This window comes from Fulmarus glacialis, unplaced genomic scaffold (assembly GCF_000690835.1).
Source record: "Fulmarus glacialis isolate BGI_N327 unplaced genomic scaffold, ASM69083v1 scaffold537, whole genome shotgun sequence".
NCBI classification, from domain to species: Eukaryota; Metazoa; Chordata; class Aves; order Procellariiformes; family Procellariidae; genus Fulmarus; species Fulmarus glacialis.
In genome coordinates this window covers 12,796-21,711 of record NW_009222363.1, presented here as the reverse complement: position 1 = coordinate 21,711, position 8,916 = coordinate 12,796, and positions in this window count along the sequence as shown.

Below are 8,916 nucleotides of genomic sequence, written 5' to 3'. Positions count from 1 at the left end.
AACAACTCAGAAGATACAAAATATGAAAAGGATGTATTTACACTTGTATGGACTGTGTGCAGTTAGAAGATGATAGTTTCTTCAATTAAAATCAGTCTTTCACTAGAATACCCTAATGTAAATTTCTCCCTAGCAAGGTCTGGTTTCCAAATGCTAACTTTCCAGGAACAACATCTCAACTCACACAATTTTTTAGAGCATGTAGAGAGCGAATTTAAGTTTCCAACCTAAATGATGGTAAGCTGTGTATGACTAAAAGTGGGAATAAACTCAAACTCACTATATTGCTGCTGCAGTTAACAATGACAGCCCCTACAACTTGTTACATCTCTTAGACTGCAGCAGAAGGTTACTTCAGTATGGTGTTTTCAAGCAGGCTGCTTATGCTGTTTTGGGGGGTTTTGTTGTGGGTTTTTTTGGGGGAGGTGGTTTGGGTTGTCTTTTTTTCCTTTTGAGACCTCATAGAATATATACTTTTTCACCAGTGAAGTAAAGAGTGTGATGCTACAACTCTAATTTTAGCTAACTAGTATGCTCTCAACACCAGCTATTCCACAACACTCCCTGTACTCTTTGAGTAGGAAAGTTAAAAGCAGCAAATAAAAAAAAAAAGATGCGTTCTGCTAAAAAGCTGCTGGCTCATGAGTCGGATTGTGCTGTACATGGACAGAGAAGGTAGCAGGGTCTGTGTCCTGCAGCATCTCAGATGACCTAAATGGTTTCTGCAGCCATGCATCTGACCTACATCTACAAGCATTGTTAATTCACATCTAAACTTTACAGAAATCTTCAGGAGAAGGAGAACAGAAAGGATGCTATCTCTTTGTAACTTGCCTCTCTCGGAGATGGTGGTAGGGATTTTTTTTTTGTTTGGAGGTGGAATGGAAGAAATTTGGAAGCCAGATTATTTCCGACTGTTTTCAAAAGGAAACTAAATGCAGATTTTTCAGAGGAAGAAAGGGTAAAAAGAGAAATAAAAAACTTTGAGATGGAGGAAAAAGAGAACAAATACATTATATGGGAAGAGAGAGTAATTATGGCAGCGGTGCAACTCTTGATTCAAGGTTGACTCTGACTGGGTCTAGGCACTTTCTCCTTTCTCTGCAAGAGAGGGCCTGTGGAGGTTTTTGGCCTTTAGAAGTGAGTTGAGTCACTCCTAATATTCATTGTATTTGTATTAGTAGCTGCCTGGGAACAACCTCTCTAAAAATGTCTCTGCCACTGCTTATCTCCACTGTCTCCATTTTTGCTAATATTGACAGTGAGGTTTGAAAAAAAAAAAGAAATAATCCAAATTTAAGTTCTAAGAAACTTGAAAAATATATTAAAAAATAATATTATTCAAAAATAATATTGTTAATTCTATAAGCAGAGGTGCTGATGAGATATCACAAGATGGGGCTGGCAAGGAGAAAGGAACTTTTCCTGGAAAGGAAATTAATACAGGGCCATGACATTGTGGGGTATAACTAAATCACAAAGGGGAATTCACGCTGGAATTGCAGAGGGATTGTAGAAGCTGTCACAGCGTACAACTCAGGCTGCCTAGTAAGGAAATTATTACCCCTCTTCTAAACTGTTACTTGTAATGTGTGTGTGCAACTGTGCCAGTGGATTCTAAAATGTTAATGAAGTTACAGGATTGAAGAGTGGTGAAAGCATATCAGTCTTCCTTCGTGTGCTTAAAGTTACCGTAATTACCAAGTAAAAAAACTGTCAAGTTTTGGGGACACTGAGTACATCTAATTTTTCCAGCATCCCTATTAGTCACTGTGTATGCCAAACATTTAAAAGTACAATCATATCAAAAGGGGAAGAGTGGGGAGGAATCGCATGGTGTTACTTATTTAAACAGAATAGCCTCTGACCTGCAAGTCTGCATGAGTCCTACAGCGGACTTGTATAAATAAATCTTCTTTTATTCTTCTCATTTTTGAAAGACAGGAAGAAGTTTCATTATTCATATTTGCAGTGTTGTGGTGTTATCCTTGCACATTCAGCATGTCGGATTTGAAGACCATAAGAACAGTTCTTCTAGTCAAGTGAAAGGCTTGGTTTTCTGTCTTGCGGTTGACTGGTGGCAGATGTAAGAGTATGATGCTGAGATGCAAAGGCAGCCAGTTTCATGACTACCTGTTTTTCCTGTCCCTGATGCTCTTCTTACTGGTAATGCATATGTCTTACATGATGCTGTGCTGACCTGTTTGTGTACTAAATCTGCAGAAAAATAGATTTAAACAGGTTTGTTTTCTGCCAGTTTAACATACAAAAGCAGTTCAGTAGAGGGTCAAATGGGTATTGGCGCTAGTCTGTAAGAAAAGGTGGCAATACGTAGTTGAAGGAAGATGGGAGGGAGTGACTGTAACTGTCAGAAATTACATCAGCTTATGTTGCTATAGATCACAAGTCTAAAAAATGAGACACATACGTCACGAAAAGTCCTGGTTTTTATCCTTGCACCAGCCTTCCACCAGCTGAGAGTTCTTGATTATAATTAGTTGCAATTATTCATAACTTTCACCATATAATACAAGGCCAAAACTTAAAACTGACAGTGAACAGGCTTGTCTTTTTGTTGATGCAGGACCTTCTTGGCTTTAACATACCATAAATGTATACAGCCTAACAACATTGTTTTTACATGCAGTCCTTCTTTTGGTACAGATGTGGACAGAGGTTAATTATGAGTTAGCTATGCGTTTAGGACAGATTTTACCTTTCTCATCTCATAAGTATTTCTAATGTAAGGTTAAAGGACGTTATGTTCCTGCAGTGCAGTACTTGAATCAGCATTGTCACACTTGCATATCGCTGAATATTCATGACTGTGCAGTTGGTATGCATGTGTATGTAAAGCGAAGAAAGTTGGAATAAAATCTGGGCAATGACTCTGTTTCACAAATGATGAGGCTATGGTGTTTAATGCAAAATTCCAAGGTTCTGTCATCTGTGGTAAATTGTATCTGAGTATATAGAACAGGCACGGCTTCTGAATCCCTTCTACGTATCTTCTCAATCTTCATCCTGGCATCTCCGTACTTACCTGGTGATCCATTCATATGGATCAGACAGGTAGGAGCAGAGCAGAAACACAGAGCTGTGAAATGGGAATCTAAGCTAGATGACTTCTCTGTTTTTTTAGGTAGTTTCAAATGGAAGAAAGGTAAAAAGGAGCATAGAAAAGATGCATAAAATTGGGATTGACACTGTCCTTGACAAATAAGGCTATGCGAGATACCGTGCCCTTACAACGGTGAAAAGCAGATATTACATATGTCATGAGGCATAAGGCCAACTTTTTAGGTAAGTAAGAGTAACTAGCAAATGAAGAGTTATGGCTATAACTGCCCACAGTGTGCTCACAACCATGCATTCATGTTCTGTCTTTGAACCATTCTGAAAAGGAACAGCACACCTCTGCTACAGTGCGATGTTTCACCTACTTAACACAAAGGATGGCAAATCTAATAAGCTTTACGTCCTTTTCACTTTTACACATGCAATGCAATATAACTTTCAGTTATCTATCCTTATACCAGAACCTCATGTCCTCAACATAACTAAAATCTCTTCAAACGCAAGGGTCTCCCTGTCATCTGCTGATGTGAACATTAACAGTTGAGACCTACATTTGTAGCACAAGGGATCTTTATCTTTCCTGTGCGCTTATACTTCTGACACTGGTTTAGTCAGAGATGTTGCCCCTTCCTTGCAAGGGCTGTTCCTTCCTAGTTAACCATCACAATCTCAACTCTGTCAAACTACTCCAATCAAACCCTCCACCATTTTGATTTAGCAACAGTAAATGTAAGGCATGTCTCTAGATAATTCCCATTACGTAGTTCCAAAGAAAGAGAGTCAATATTGCATTGGGCATATATTTTGGCTCTTCATCTTAGTGTTCAAGGGATTTTTTTGAACCGCGTTTTTTGGAAAGCCTCAAGTTACAATGCAACTTTAGTTTTGTTAAGCTTTTGGGTTCTTTCATCACTGGTTTAATTAAAAGGAACAACAGCTAGATTTCATTTAATACAGCAGAGTGTGGGAATTTGCAAGTGGAATTGACTATCCCTTTAGAGATGACTTTGCAATTTGACATACTAAGGAGAGGGATGACAAAGAAGAGGAAATAAGTTGGGGGAAGAAAAGGAATGGGATATGGGATAAAGAAGAATAGTGATTGAACATATGACTTGTTACATGCTTATCTTCCTATTTATTCTAATAAATTAAAATTAGGGCCACATCCAAAAAGTTGGTAGATGATTCTATCTATGGCCTTTATGCTATGGGGAATACAAATGTACTTTGAGCTTTTGTAGCCTTAAATTTAACATCACAAATTTTAAAAGGTGGTATCTTAAATATTAGTTATGCAGTAATTAGTCTATCAGATCTAGTTGTTTGCATCTAATAATCTGTCTTTTAAGATGCTGACTGATCACAATTTTTTCTGAAGTCAGAGAGCTCTTAGCATTCCGAGTATCTTTAATGGCGGCCAACAATAGTCTTGGTTGCTAGCATTCGTTGAGAGAGTGTATTACATTGACACAGGATTTTCAGTTTCCATCAAATACTGACAAAAATGACTGATGTACAGCTTCTAACAGTGCAGCACTTTCCTACTGCTCTTCATTACTGTTGTATCAATTCTGGCTCTTCTGAGCTGGTTTTGATTTTGTAACTTGAAGCCCTAATATTTTGACTCTGGCAGGTAGTTTATGGAAGATAAATCAATGAGCTATCGTTATATTTTCTTGCTGTCTCCAGGCATTCAGCACTGGCTAATCTCTTGTATCCCATTTTATGAAATCGAAGTTTACTGAGTTAAAGTTGGAAAAGCAACCTGCAATTTGAATGTAGCTTTGTCTTCTACTTGGTCTTCTGACATTAAATGTAACTGTAGCATTCAGGATTCTGGGATTTATTACTAGTTGCTCACTCAGCCTCCTTAGTGAAAATCTGAATTTCATCTATGGGATTGACTTCTTACACAGTCAATCATTCAGTGTTTTCCTTTACTTTGTCTATTTTGAAAAATAATCCTGCCTCCCAGGAATATCAGAAAGAAATAATATTTTCTGTGATTGCAGTGATTTACTGTTGGTTTTTTTTCAATTAGTGTTAGTAGTTATTCCAAATGGTTTAGGAGTCTGTTCATGTTCTTTACAAAATACTTTACAAAGTATATAGAAATCCAGACAGTAATACAAAATCAATCTTTTGTAAGGTTATTTGAGGTAATGATATAGTGATAAGTTAATTTTACAGTCATTAAGAGACAACACAGTTGGGGCTCTCAATTAGACTTTGATCTGAGGATATTTCTCTCTACACTTGATGAGCAAGAAAGACGAGAATTAATGATAAAACATGAGTTTTTGAGCAGCTGGGGTCCAGGTTCTGTGTTTTATTATAAGAGTTGATGTAAAGGAAGATTTTAAAATTAACTGGATACATATTATTTGATTTCTCATCTTTAAAGTTTAATGATTTCAACTTGACATCTAAAATATCCTCTGCTATTGAGAGTAACAGAAAAGAACAGTTAAGTGGAATACATTTTTGCAAAAACACAAACAAAAAACAACTAAACCCACCACCACCACTTTACATTAAAAAAAACCCTCAGCATTCTTGTGGTGGGTGGAAAGAGAGTTTTCATTGCTCTCTGTTGATATCCTAACTTTGTGAACATAAAAGGAGGGATAGTAATCCAAAGGTATGGCTTGCTCTCTCCCCCTCACACACATGCAGTGTAGCAAGAGTGAATGCACAGTACAGAATGCATTTTAGCTCCTGGAGTAAAGAGGAACTGTGTGTAAGTGATATTTTCTCCAGAGGGGGTATGTTTCCTAGCATGTCCACAAACTACTTCCCCCTGCCTGGGCCATAGATATGATGAATACTGGGGCTTGGCAGAACCTAGTCTGTTGAAAAGGCTAAAAAAATCTGTTCTCTTTTGTGCATATCCTGTTATTTCTTTGCATTAAGATAGTTTATAATAATAAACTAAAATAATTATAATGAATGTTAAAGAGACTTTATGTATCAGGAATTCTTCACTGGCCTGGAAATCAGAAGAGCTGTCCAGGCAAAAATAATGCAACATGATTAGGGATGAATGTAAAGGAATAGCATAGGAATGTAAGAATAAAATCAGTGACTCTAAAGAATAAAATAAGTTTCAATTTACAAAGCACAAGAAAAGAATCAATGAAAGGGTCCAAAAATCAAAGTAAGAGGAGGCACAAATGGATAGGTCCATTACCTAGATCTGTTATTAAATAAGAAAGGAGAACAAGTAACAGGTTCTCAAAGACTGATTCTTTACTTCATACTTTATAAAAGATATATATTGTGACCTGCTACTTCATAAAATTACTACATAAATTTCCTTGGACAGGAAATAAGAGTGGAACCAAAACACAGAAAGAATAGCCTAAGGAATCTTAATATAGATGTGCTCAAGTGGCAAATTCTAATAAAATTCATCCTAGAATGACTGAGGAATTAGGCACCGCTGATTTATTTATTTATTTATTTATTTAATGTCCCATAGGGTGAAAATAGCCAGCAAAATGGGTTTGTGTGTGTGTGGTTTTGTGTCTCTTTAGTCTTTTGCTAAGAGAATTATTGAAGCTCTCAGTTTCGATTCCAAATAAAGATTCAGGAGTAAATAGTTTAGCAATTAATTTGTATCTAAAAATACGCAGAAAAGAGATTGTAAAACAGCCGGTATGGTTTGACATGACTCGTTCATCAGAAACCTCAATCTGTTTCTCCTCTTAGAAAGGATGACAAGCTTAGTAAGTTAGAGGAAAACTTTAGGTACAATACAGTTTGATTTTAATTTTTTTTAAGCAAACTAGGGAGATGTAATATCAATACTGTCTCCATTAGATGCTGATATTATCAGCATCAAGTTGAAAAATTGACTTTACAGAGTAATTATCTATAGTACCCTGTCAAGATGAAAAGGCATTAATGAGTTGGATGATTGAAGAGAACACACACTTATAAAAGTTACTGATGATACTAAGCTGAAGAGGGGTTGAAAGTTTGGGGGGTTTGTTTTGTTTTGTTTTGAACATAAGATCTGAATCCAAAACATTCTTGATGAATTTGGAGAGAACCTCTGAAATCAACAAGATGAAAAGCAAAGCAGGCAAGTATGAAGCACTGCATTTAAGAGGAAAAACTCAAATACATGAATACAAAACAGGAAATAATTATTCAGACAGAAAAATGACAGAAAAAGATCTGAAGATATATAGACTGTTGTCGTTTAACCTGGAAGGCAGCCAAATACCATGCAGCTGCTCGCTTACTCCCCCCTGCCCCCCAGTGGGATGGGGAGAGAATCGGAAGGGTAAGAGTGAAAAAAACTCGTGGGTTGAGATAAAGATAGTTTAATAGAACAGAAAAGGGAAAATAATAATAATAATGACAGAATATACAAAATGAGTGATGCACAATGCAATTGCTCACCACCCGCACTGACTGATAACCAAGTAGCAATTGCTACTTCCTGGATCACGCCTACCATTCATATACTGAGCATGACGTCACATGGTATGGAATACCCCGTTGGCCAGCTGGAAGAGCTGTCCTGGCTGTGCTCCCTCCCAGCCTCTGCTTGGTAGCATGGAAGCTGTCCTCGACAGGGTACTTAGCAACAACTGAAAACATCAGTGTGTTATCAACATTCTTCTCATCCTAAATCCAAAATACAGCACTAGGAAGAAATTTAACTCTATCCCAGCTGAAACCAGGACAAGATCTCAAGGTAAATACTACCTATGCTGCTGGAAAAAAGTAAAGGGTTTTTTTTCTGCAGGATCATACTGGGCATGTTGTAGGAAAGAGGACATTGTCTAGTTTGGCAAATCTTCTATATATAGTTGGTCCCCTCACTGCTTTTTCCTCTTGAGAAGATGCAGACAAACTGGAAGTTCTTCTCCATTGTTGTTATTGTTTTCTCCTGTGGAATGAAAACCATCTTTATTTGTGATAAGGATGCTTTAGATTGAATATGAGAAAAAACACTGGAACAGACTACCTAGAGAAAGTGTGGAATTAGCTTTCTTGGTAGTTAAACATCTGTCGAGATATTCTTGAGCCCCGTGTTCATGCTGAGTTAGGGTTAGGTGGTCTCTTGTAGTCCATTCCGTCTCTGCATGAGTACAGTGCTCAGACTACATGTTTTGGCTGCACAGAAGAGATTATATAAAATAGTTAAATTATTAAGTCAGTGAAGTGAATGGAGGTGCTACTTCTTGCATCCTAAATGCAATTTTAAGTTAGAGCAGTAAGGAACAAAGTTCATTTTTTACTTAATAAAATATATTTTTATTTGGCTTCCTAAAGTGTTTTGACAAATCATACTTAAAAATATTTTGAAGCTTCTGCATATAATCTATGTCTGTCTATCTTCTGATGATTATGCTAGAAAAGCAGGGAATGCAATTGCAGTAGCACTGAGGCAGTAGAAACCCCTTGATTACTCAGTGGAATAGCCCTGTGGAAAAAATAGCACCCTAGAGGTTTCTTGGATTTGTATATTTCTGCAGGCAAAGTTTACAGACCTGTAAATTTAAATGTAGAATTTTTGTGGGCTGAACGCATTGACAAATATGCCTGATGGTAATACATCTCATACTGATAGTCTCAGAACAGGTCAATAATAATGCTTATATTGATAGCAGCAATGCAGGAGATGTTACTTGGTATTATAGCCAAAATCCATGTTATCCCCTTAATCATAATTACATTAATATTGACAGCCTGTTGACAATACTCACACTACTATTGATAGATTTCTGTCAATAACATGTTTCCAAATAAAATATATCCATTCATAATTTGTACAATGCTCAATAACAGCACTAACGTATACCAGAAGAAATTCCTCTT